This window comes from Triticum urartu, chromosome 6A, assembly GCF_056163025.1.
Source record: "Triticum urartu cultivar PI428250 chromosome 6A, HENAU_Tu73, whole genome shotgun sequence".
NCBI classification, from domain to species: Eukaryota; Viridiplantae; Streptophyta; class Magnoliopsida; order Poales; family Poaceae; genus Triticum; species Triticum urartu.
This window is the reverse complement of record NC_141878.1, coordinates 578769782-578780904: the sequence shown is the minus strand read 5'-3', so window position 1 is coordinate 578780904 and position 11123 is coordinate 578769782. Positions and strand designations below refer to the sequence as shown.

The 11123-nt window shown below is 44.8% G+C and overlaps 1 pseudogene; it reads left to right on the top strand.

The window, feature by feature from the left end:
* Nucleotides 1–6698: 6698 nt before the first annotated feature.
* LOC125512953 (cysteine-rich receptor-like protein kinase 15) lies at nt 6699–10741 on the top strand (annotated as a pseudogene).
* The last annotated feature ends 382 nt before the right edge of the window (nt 10742–11123 follow it).

Below are 11123 nucleotides of genomic sequence, written 5' to 3'. Positions count from 1 at the left end.
ATCTCGTCTTGGTTAGCACCTCTCGCAGCTGCTCCAAAGTTTGGACATTTCCAACAGACTCCCAAGCATTCTTGATGACCTCCGGCAGCGTGGAGTCCCGCTCCCAGAAAATCTCGTACCGGTGTTGTTTAGGCCCAACCGGTCCTGAATCCGCCTCACCTTTGAGCAGTACTGCCACATGGTCCGAACAAGGACTAAGAATATGATGTACAGAGGCAAAAGAGAATAGATTCCTCCACTCATTTGTTGCAACGGCCCTATCAAGCCTCACCCTGACATTGTTCGTGCCGCTTCTCTTATTGTCATAGGTGAAAGGGACCCCCGAAAAACCCAAGTCTACCAAGCCACAAACTTCAAGCGCATCCCTGAATGCTATCATCTGCGGCTCCGGCCTTGGTGTAGCTGAAAAGTGTTCAAAATCCCATATTGCTCCGGTCTTGAGTAAATGTTGAGCTTCATTCTCTAGCACAATATCCAATCAAGAGTTCAGATCAGCGGTCAACACTCAACATTGAAGATGACTAGTCAAATTAATATGCATCGCCAGTCATTTCCCTGTGATACTTCAACAATTATTTGAAGGCTGAATTTATTTCATTCTGGCAGATACATCACGGGACTATTATTCTCATAATATTTACTCAACAGAATCTGTTGTTTTCATATTGGGCATCCTACTTCTCGAGATTGTAAGTGGGAGAAGGGCTTCATATGAATTGTCTGGAAAATAACACGAGTTTAGGAGATATTTATACACACGTGACGCAGAATTCAGGGCTATGGCATCTCCAATGCGGTCCCTTAAAGTGCCAGTAAAGGGCGTGGTCGTGTAAAGTAGGGTCTAGTATATTGTTCTTGTACACGTATTCATATACGTATATAATTGTAATTGTGATCATCTATATATTGAGACGTGAGGCTGGATTTCAACCACCCACGCAAAACCCTAAACCCTGTGTTTAACTTGGTATCAGCAAGGGGCGACACAGGCCGAGAGACGATGGTGTCCGGCCCAGGTGAGGATGGCGGCCCGGGCGACGGACCGGGCAAGGGTGGCGACCCAGCTGTGCCGGGAGAGGGTGGCGACCCAGCCGCGTCCGTGGTCGCGCCATCGGGCGCCGCGCCTGCCTCGGGCAGCGGGACATGCACGTCGGGCGCATCAGGAGGCGTCGGAGCAGCAACATGTACCTGGGTTCGAGGATGCCACTTATCCCTCTCATGTCTGCAAACTTCAGCGGTCTATTTATGGTCTCAAGCAATCGCCTCATGCCTGGTATGCTCGTTTGAGTCAGCTCCTTTCGCGGCTCGGTTTTGTTGCCTCCAGATCAGATGCATCTCTGTTCATCTTCTCTCAGGGTAAAATACAGATATACATGCTGGTGTACGTTGATGATATTGTGATTGCTGGCTCTACCCCCGCCGTGGTGGATCGTCTTATGCAGTCGTTGTCTACTAGCTTTCCCATCAAAGATTTGGGTCGCCTCGAGTACTTTCTTGGTTTGGAAGCATCCTTTCATTCAGGGGGCATGACCTTGACGCAGAAAAAGTATGCTTTGGGTCTTCTTCATCGCGTTAACATGGAGAACTGCAAGGCCACTTCCACTCTGCTTGCTACTTCCGAGAGTCTCTCACGTCATAGTGGTGCACTACTGGGTAGAGATGACTCCTTTCGGTGTCGCAGTGTGGTTGGAGCACTTCAGTATTTGACCCTCACTCGTCCTGATTCTCCTTCACAGTGAACAAAGTGTGTCAGTTCCTGTCTCAGCCAATGGAGGATCATTGGGAAGCAGTCAAGCGTATTCTGAGATATGTCAAAGGTACGCTAGACATGGGACTACGGATTCGTAAGTCCAGATTTACTGGAGTGAGTATATTTATCGATGCAGACTGGGCATGCTGTGTTGATGATAGGCGCTCCACTGGTGGTTTTGCTATATTTGTTGGACCTAACCTTGTATCATGGAGCTCGAAGAAGCAACCCACAGTCTCGAGATCAAGCACCGAGGCAGAGTATAAGGCATTGGCCAATGGTGCGGCTGAAGCCATTTGGATAGACTCAGTTCTCACAGAACTTGGAGTCCCACGGCAGCGCACTCCTATATTGTGGTGTGATAACTTAGGGGCAACTTACCTAATGGTGAATCCAGTATTTCATGCTCGGACCAAACACATTGAGATTGATTTCCATTTTGTGAGAGAACGAGTAGCTGCTTGTGAACTGGAAGTCAGGTTTATTTCTACAGATGATCAGTTAGCGGATGTATTTACTAAACCCGCTACTAGACAGATGCTAGACCGTTTTAGAACCAATCTGAATCTTGTATGGAGTTCAGATTGAGGGGGCATGTAAAGTAGGGTCTAGTATATTGTCCTTGTACACGTATTCGTATACATATATAATTGTAATTGTGATCATCTATATATTGAGACGTGAGGCTGGATGTCAACCACCCACGCAAAACCCTAAACCCTGTGTTTAACTGTCCGAACACTTTTTGTCATTCAACGCAATTCACTAGTCGTCCGCCGACCAGTCCTCATGTTCGTTTTCCGTCAAACCGGAAGCAAACTTGAAGAAGCGTTGAGTTGGACACGTGTCCTCACAGCTTATGTGATTTGTCCTCTAAGTCCGTCTAGCCCATCCTTAATGTCTGCATTTGCTGCCTATTCGAGGGAAATGGTTAGACGGCCAGATCCCGTATGTCCATGGACGCATCGGTATTTTTTTCGATAAAGAAGACGCATCGGTATGTAGAGTAAATAATCTGCTCCGTTAATTATACAATAACAAGAATTATAGTGGTCAAGATTAAAGATCAACTTTTATTTCAACTATGGTATTGATGAAACTTTAAGAGCATCAACTATATGCCAAATTCCCTACGTGCGAATTTTGGTTACCAGAAGTGACCTATCTAGGCCCCATAATTCTTGCGGAAGGTATTGCTGCCAATTCCAAGAGAGTTCAGGTTGTTCTTAGTTAGGCTCCACCTGAATCGATTATGAAAGTTACGATTTTTCATGGTCTAGCAAGCTATTTCTGCCACTTCGTCAAGAATTTTTTCAAAGTTGTCAAATCTCTGACTGAACTCCTCAAGAATGGTAAAATGTCTAAGTGGACACCATAGTGGGAGAAAAAAAATCAGGAATTGAAAAGAAGACGGATTATTACCCCCGTACTTGTGCCCCCACATGTTCACAAAGACTTTACAATTTATTGTGATGCCTCGCGACAATGACTGGGTTGCATTCTGATGCAAGATCGACATGTGATTGCATATGCTTCTGATCACTTGTGTCCACATAAGGATAATTATCCAATACACAATTTAGAACTAGCAGTTGTAGTCTATGCTCTTAATACATGGCGCCGTTACCTAACCATTGCGAAATATATATACATGGATCATCAGAGTCCAAAGTATATCTTCACCCATCAAGATCTTAATCTCACGCAATGACGTTGTGTCGAGGTTATTTTGAATTATGATTTAGGAATATCCTTCACCCACAAAGCAAATGTCATGGCTGACGCACTATATTTGGAATGAAAAGAGTAATAATTAAAAGAAGTCGGATAGTTCATTAAGATAATGCTTAGTAATTATTGTTTATTTTTAGCTATTTAAGATCTTTCTAAATCTTAAAAGACAAATTACATAACAAAATAGTAGGATGGCAAGAGAATTAGTGCAGCGGGTGAAAAAATGCAAGGGTTAAAATCAAGCGTCAAGAGCCTATCAAGGCAGCCCTAAAATGCCCTGACAACAGATCCATTTACAGGAAAATCGGTGCTATCTCGTTCGATTTAGTTACCTAAATGTTAAAAACTGAGTTAGATGTTTTACGCTAAAAACCTGACGATCAGATTTGCCATGCGAAAATTGATAAAATTGCAATGTTTCTGTATAGGATTTTCCATCTTCTAAAGTAAAAATTGCCATGTAGTGTAAAAGCTTTTTAGAAGAACTACCATGCTGCAGCGGGTAATTGTCATGTGTTTGATCGGGCCGGATCCGACGTACTTGAGGGCGTCAATTTTTTTTATGCTAAAATTCTGACATCGGATGTATATTGGGGTCCTTTAGTTATGGGGTGTCGCTACGTCCTCCGGCGGATAAAACGAAAGCATCAGTGGCCTCTAGAGCCATCCGATTGACAAAAAAAGAGCCATTAGATCTCCCCAAACGTGTGTCATGAATTGCAACAAGCTGGTTGTTGCGATGTTCACTCTGCAACAACGGCTTCATTGCAAAACCACCCAAAACGGTTCTTTTCACATCACGCGTTCTTTTCTTAAGCGTTATTTTTGCAAGAAAAATATTTGCAACAGAGGTCATGTTACATATTTTTCTTCCATCTTTCACGTTTTTGTAGCATAAATGATGTCGCGGAAGGATTTTTTTTTTTTTGCAACAAGGATGATGTTGCAGAAGTTTTTTCAGTGAAAAATGATCAAGTTATATACTCGCTGGCTACTCTTTGGGGCTTCATAAGTTTTCAACAGAGCATGTGTTACAAATTTAAGTTTGCAACATGCCCAATGTTGCAAACTTGTTGGTCTGTCTCGCGTAGCCCTATGCCCTGCATAATTAAAATCAAATCGGGCGGTCACAGAGGTGACGGATACGCGCGAGTCTTCAGCCGGCTGAAAGATAGCGTTTCCCTTAGTTATGGACAAAAATCGCGTCCAAGTTTCGCCATGCGCGGCCGTGGCCAAATCACTGACCACTAAAATACTTGGGGAAACGAGAGCGGAAACCACCTTGAGGTAGAGGAGAAGTAGTCCAAATCCAATCCAGTACGTAGCGCGCGGTTACCTATCCATTCATATGGAGCACTTTATTCATTCATATGGAACATTGACTTCAAGAATTGTATATAGTCCATGTCCAATTATTAATCCAGAATGGAGTATGCATCTCCATATGGCAGAATTGAGGTTCATTCTTCCATAAAGAACAAAAGGCCAGAGTCACAAAACTTCTGCTCTGGTCCTCGGAATACTAGCGGCAAGTTCCGAAGTGCCCAATGTCACTCTTAAACTGACAATTTGTATAAAAGAAGCACAGTACATCCCATCAAGCAACTTAATTAGTACTTCCTCTATTTTAATTTACTCTGCATATTAGATTTGATTAAAGTCAAACTTCATAAAGTTTAATCAAGTTTATAGGAAACAATATAAATATTTACCATAACAAATCTATATAATGTGAAAGTACATTCAATAATGAATCTAATGGTATTAGTTTGTTATTGTGTATATTAATATTTTTATTTATAAACTTTATCAAAATTATAAAATTTGACTTTGACCAAAGCTAATATACGGACTAAATAAAAATGCACGAAGTACAGTTTTCTATTAGGTGGTCACGACGGGAGGTCCTCTTGTTTTAAAGAAAAAATAGTTGGTCACGGTATATTACCAAAATAGGCTTACGCCCTGCTATATCAATATAGCACCCACCCGATACAGCCAGAAGTTCGACGCTGGGGCAAACAACACAATCATGCCCAAAAGAAAAACAAGAGAAAAGCAAGAGAAAGAAATGCCGGCAGCACCGGATGAACCAAAGCTGAAGCATCCCGCAACCGTTGCGCCCACCGGAAACATCCACCACGCTCCAATGCCATCGAGTCACTGCGAACCAAGCAACATCTTCAAGAAGGACTGCGACAACGACGACGCTGCTGCCCGGACGAATCCTAGGATTTCTCCCGGTACACTGAGGGAAGCAGGCGAGAGGTACTCCTGACGCCCTTCAAGAAGGTTGATGGTGCCCGCAGGCGTCACCGCGTCGGTGCCGGGCGGACCCAGAGGGATTTCGCCCTACCCCTCATACCCACAACCCAGGACTAACCGGCGGCTCCACCACGCCAACCGCCCACCAACCTGCACCACCATAGTCACGAGGACACCACCGTTGTCTCTCCATCACAGATGCTGCGAGGCCGGCTGAACCAAACGAGACCACCGCCGATAGGGACCGGGAACACCACAGCCACGTGGGAGGGGACAACCTCCATTGGCACAAGCCGTAGCAGACCGGCCGCAGGCGCGAGAGCACGCCGGACCCCCTGCCTAGCCGGGCCCAGATCAGGCCCGTTAAGCTCCTGCTGCCGCGCTGCACCCGACGCAGCGCAGAGCCGCCGACCCCAACAACCGCATCCCGCCAGCCCAGCCGGAGGCCAGACCAACCTGCCCTGACCCAGATCGGGCCCAAAAGGGCCTAGATCTGGGCCTGCAGGACTCTGCCGGCCAACCCCCATCGCCAAAGGGCCGCGCCGCCGCCGTATCTGCGCCCGATCTACACTGGAGCACCGCCCGCCGAGGCGCACCGTCGCCGGAAACCGCCGCCCGAGCTGGGGAACCGCGAGGGGGAGAGGAAGAGGGCCGCCACCGCCCGCCTCGCCACGGCGCCGCGCGGGCAACGCCCAGCCACGCCAGCCTGCGGCAGCGGCGGGAGGAGGGGTGGGAGGTGGGGGCTAGGCGGCGAGGGGAGGGAGGGCCGCCCCGGTCGGGGGGGGGGGGGGGGGGGGGTACGGAGAGGGAGAGAAGAGATCCTGAAGTATCAATGACTTATCTCCGCCGTCACGGTATATTAGACAGCCTCAAGCTCCCACTTCCACTCAAAGGCTCCAAGCCTACCAGTTGAACGCTCTCGAACGTACGTACCTCACCAGTCATCACCATGCCAACGTGCCTCCTCCCCCTCTTCCTCCTCCTCGCCTTGTGGCCGCCGACGGCGAGGGTTGACGCTACCTCCACGGTGAGCCCGCTGAATACAATTTGCAACCAGACCGCCGGCACGTACACGGCAAGCAGCAGCTACGGGTACAACCTGCGGAATCTCGGAGCGGCCCTCGCCACCCGTGCCGGTGCGTCAGGCTTCGCCAAGGGCAGCTCCGGGGAGGCGCCCGACAAGGTCTACGGCGAAGTGCTCTGCCGCGGCGACTACACCGGCGCCAAGTGCACCGACGGCCTCACAGCCGCCTTCCATGACGTGGACGGGCTCTGCCGGACCCGGAACGCCGTCGTCTACTACGACCAGTACATGCTCCGCTTCACTGACGACGAGCAGTCCCTCTCGAGCGTCAGCAACGAGCCGGAATGGTCCGGGTATAATATGAACTCAGTCAAGGGCACTGAGGCGGCGGAGATGTTGCTGGAGAGGGTAGTGAAGCTGATGAACAGCATGGCCGGCCTGGCCACCTCCGGCAGCCCCAGGTCGACCATCCTGCTGTATGCGACCGGCGAGGCAGGGTTCGGCGAGCAGGGCGTGAGCACGGTGTATGGTATGGTGCAGTGCAAGTTGGACCTCACAGGGCCACAGTGCAAGAGCTGCCTTGACGGCATCATCGGGCAGATGAGGAAGCTGTTCAGCAACGACAGCAGCCAGGGCCAGCCCTCTTCATTCCTCATCGGGGGCAGGCTCATTGGAGTTCGGTGTAATCTGCGATACGAGAAGGAACTCTTCTTCGAGGAGACAAACGACACTCAAGATCGACATGCCGAAAAGTACGTGCTGCTTCACTGCTTACAATTTGCATTTGCATTATTAATTTTGAAGGAACACTTATACTCCCTTGGTCCAGAATTACTTGTCTTATATTTGTTTAGATACGAAGATAATACATTGGTACCTTGAAATATGAAGTTTATAGATATGTAGATAAATCTGGAGAAAACCATACGCACAGTTGAACATAATTTTCTAATCCAAGCAAAAGGGAAACAAATGTTGTTCGAAAGTCCCTAAAATGTACTCCCTTCATCCCATGTTAATTGTCGTTTAAACAGATATATCTAAATATATTTCAGTGCTAAATGCATCTGTTGGAGTGACAATTAATATGGGACAAAGGGAGTACTACTTATTTGCCGTCTTTTTTCATATTGACTTTTCTCTCTCTTTTCCATACATTTATGCAAGATGGAATGAGCGGGGTGCTTAAGATTGTCATATTTGGAGTTCCTCTTCTAGTTTTGCTCATCTTAGGATTGCTCCTAAGGCCATGTATTGTGAAGAAAGTCAGAGGTATATTGTTGTTGTGTTATTTTGCATCGACTTATTCTTCACTTTCTTTCACATGAATATGTAACTTACCTGCCCATTCTTGGGTAGAATTATTATTGCATAGGGATCTAGTCATCCTTGAAAAGGAAATTGTAAGTGAAAGCGACTCGAGGTTTTCACTATTCAGATATTCGAAGAAAAGAAGTGCTACTGATAACTTTTCAAAAGAGAATAAACTTGGAGAAGGTGGATTTGGTCATGTTTACAAGGTAATGGCATTTACTTGAATCAACATTTGTGAATGTTAGCCTTACTGAGACAAAATAACACTCCTTTTAGTTTTTGTAATCTTAAATTTCAATTCTATTTGCGCTTGTTTATTTTTTTAATTAATTCAAAGATTTAAAAAAAATCATATGTGACTTCATTTCTTATATCTAATAGAGATTTATTTTGTCCCCTCGAAGAATCAATGACACATGCACATGAAAGGACACTTTTTTAAATAGAAATCGTCTGAATATAGCATCGTGAACAAGCATATTGATTGCCATGCATAATTCTTACATTTACCATATTCTCAAGATGAGCAGTTTTAGCATGCTCCCTCTTACCCCCTCTTTTCACATGTAATAGATCTGAGCCGTTGATCTCATTAGTAGTGGTTTGATTAACTCTTATCTTCTTCCCTCACATGTCAAAAAAAGGGTAAGAGGGAGCATGTTAAAATTTTCCTCTCAAGATAGCATTAGTCATCTATTGATCTCTCATGTAAAAATACATGTACACTTCACTAGGGTCGGTTGACTCAGGATCAGGACATAGCGGTCAAACGACTTTCTCCGAATTCAGTTCAAGGATTCCGTGAGTTCATGAACGAAATCAAACTCATAGCCAGCCTCCAGCACAAGAATCTGGTCAGGCTTCTTGGATGCTGCATCAAAGGCAAGGAGAGGATACTTGTATATGAATTTTTGCCAAGTGGTAGCTTGGAAGAGTTCATTTTTGGTACGTTCACTTTTCCCTGGGAAAAACAAAAGATAACGCCATTCTACTTTCACGCAAAAATAACAAAAGGCAGAAATATATTCTATTTCTTTATTCTAGTGAAAAAAACTGTATCTCTGTGTTCACATTTAAAATTGTAATTCACTAGGGGCAGGAGCAAAGCAGAGCTGGCCCGTGCGTCGCCACATAATTGAAGGAATAACAGAAGGCCTTCTCTACATGCATGACTACGCGCATGAGTGCATAGTCCACAGAGACTTGAAACCAAGCAACATCCTATTAGATCATGAAATGAATCCAAAAATTTCGGACTTTGGGATCGCAAGGATATGCCTCTCCAATGTGACGGAATCAAATACAACGACAGCTATGGGAACATTGTAAGGTTTTCATTTTTATGAGCTTCACATGTTAGGTCAGACTTATATTTTGTTAGTAAGTGAATCTTACTGAAGATAATTAAGGGAATATTTATTTAGCTAGCTAAGTACCTTGTAAGTTGAGAATAACTTGAGTTCAAATGATTCATCAAAATTACATGACGTATATTTAAAGGAGATGGTGTTAATATTTTTGAGCGTATGCAATACATAGATATATACTGTCGCACTGTATAGGTCATGGAGATGGAAACATAATATTATTTGTGTATATGCATTCAAAACTTATTACACAAACTAATAGGTTGACTCATGAATCTCTGCACACCTATGACTTGTATTAGTGTTGACTTATTCAAGGCATTGTCATACTTAAGTCAACTAAATCTACAACTTCTCCCCCCTTCGGTGATCTTCTTGCAAATCTGCAATGATAAGAATACTGATGGGGTTGTCAAATACAAAAGAGAAAAAGTTCAAACAGCAATGGAACTGATTTGACCAAATGAGCGCATGTCACGCCTATCGTCTTTCCATGATATTTCTTTTGCTGTGAACCATGATCATTTATAATAACCTTGCTGGCATATATTGCTTTATTACAGTGGATACATCGCACCGGAATACTGCTCCCAGAGTGTGTACTCAACAAGGTCAGATGTTTTCAGCTTCGGCATCCTAGTTCTCGAGATCATAAGTGGGAAGAGGGCCATCGGTTCCTACCAATTATCTGGAAGATCATACGAACTCAGGAAATATGTGAGTAAAATAAAACATTTCAAAAACAAAGAATCCACACATTATATTGCTTCAGATGTCCCTCTACAAAGCCAGCAATTATTATGTGCGATCTGGTTCAATCTCTATATATAATCCCTATACCTAGTTAACTATCACCTCCTTTTGTCACGAAAAAGAACTACTCATCTCTTTGAACTTTTTTCAAAAAAAAAAAATGACCTGTACATATGATTGCAAGACATACTTCTTGAACGCACAACTAATATGTTTGGCTAATAGACCTGGCGACCATGAAGAAGGTCACTAGTTTTAACGCATACTCTGTTTGCATAATAGGCATGGCAACTGTGGAGAGAGCAGAGGTGCGACGAGCTTGTGGATGATTCGCTAGGCGAGGAGTACCCTGAAATGGACGTTATGAGGTGCATCCAGATCGCGCTCTTGTGCATCCAAGATGTCGCGGAGGACAGGCCTACCATGCACGACGTCATGACGATGCTGGGCAACGGAAACAAGAGGCTGCTCCTGCCTGCGCAGCCCGGTTCTTGCAGTATGCACATCTTCACCGATGCTGAAATAGAGGTGTGAGCCTGGAGCAAACTAAGGCTTGTTGAGTAGACATCGGTGATGTTTGTTGTCTGTTGGAGAGAAGCAATGTGCAGATGGTAAAGGAACTGTTGGTGTGCATTTTTGTTGTATATAAATGACTTTTTTTCTTACTTCTCGTTGTTTTCCATTACCTTTTTGACACAAGTGTCTTTGCATTGTGTAGAAATGGTCCTTTCTCACCTCTCTTAGTCTTTTTGCTTGCCTTCTTGGCACAATTGCTTTTTTGCTTGCCTGGCTGGTCCAAAGTCACGATATTTTCGTTATAGAGTTATTTTTCATGGTCCAAAATAAGTTTGAGATAAAAATTGGAGCCACATGTAGCTACCACATGGAGCCACATTTCCGGTTTTTAAAATATATG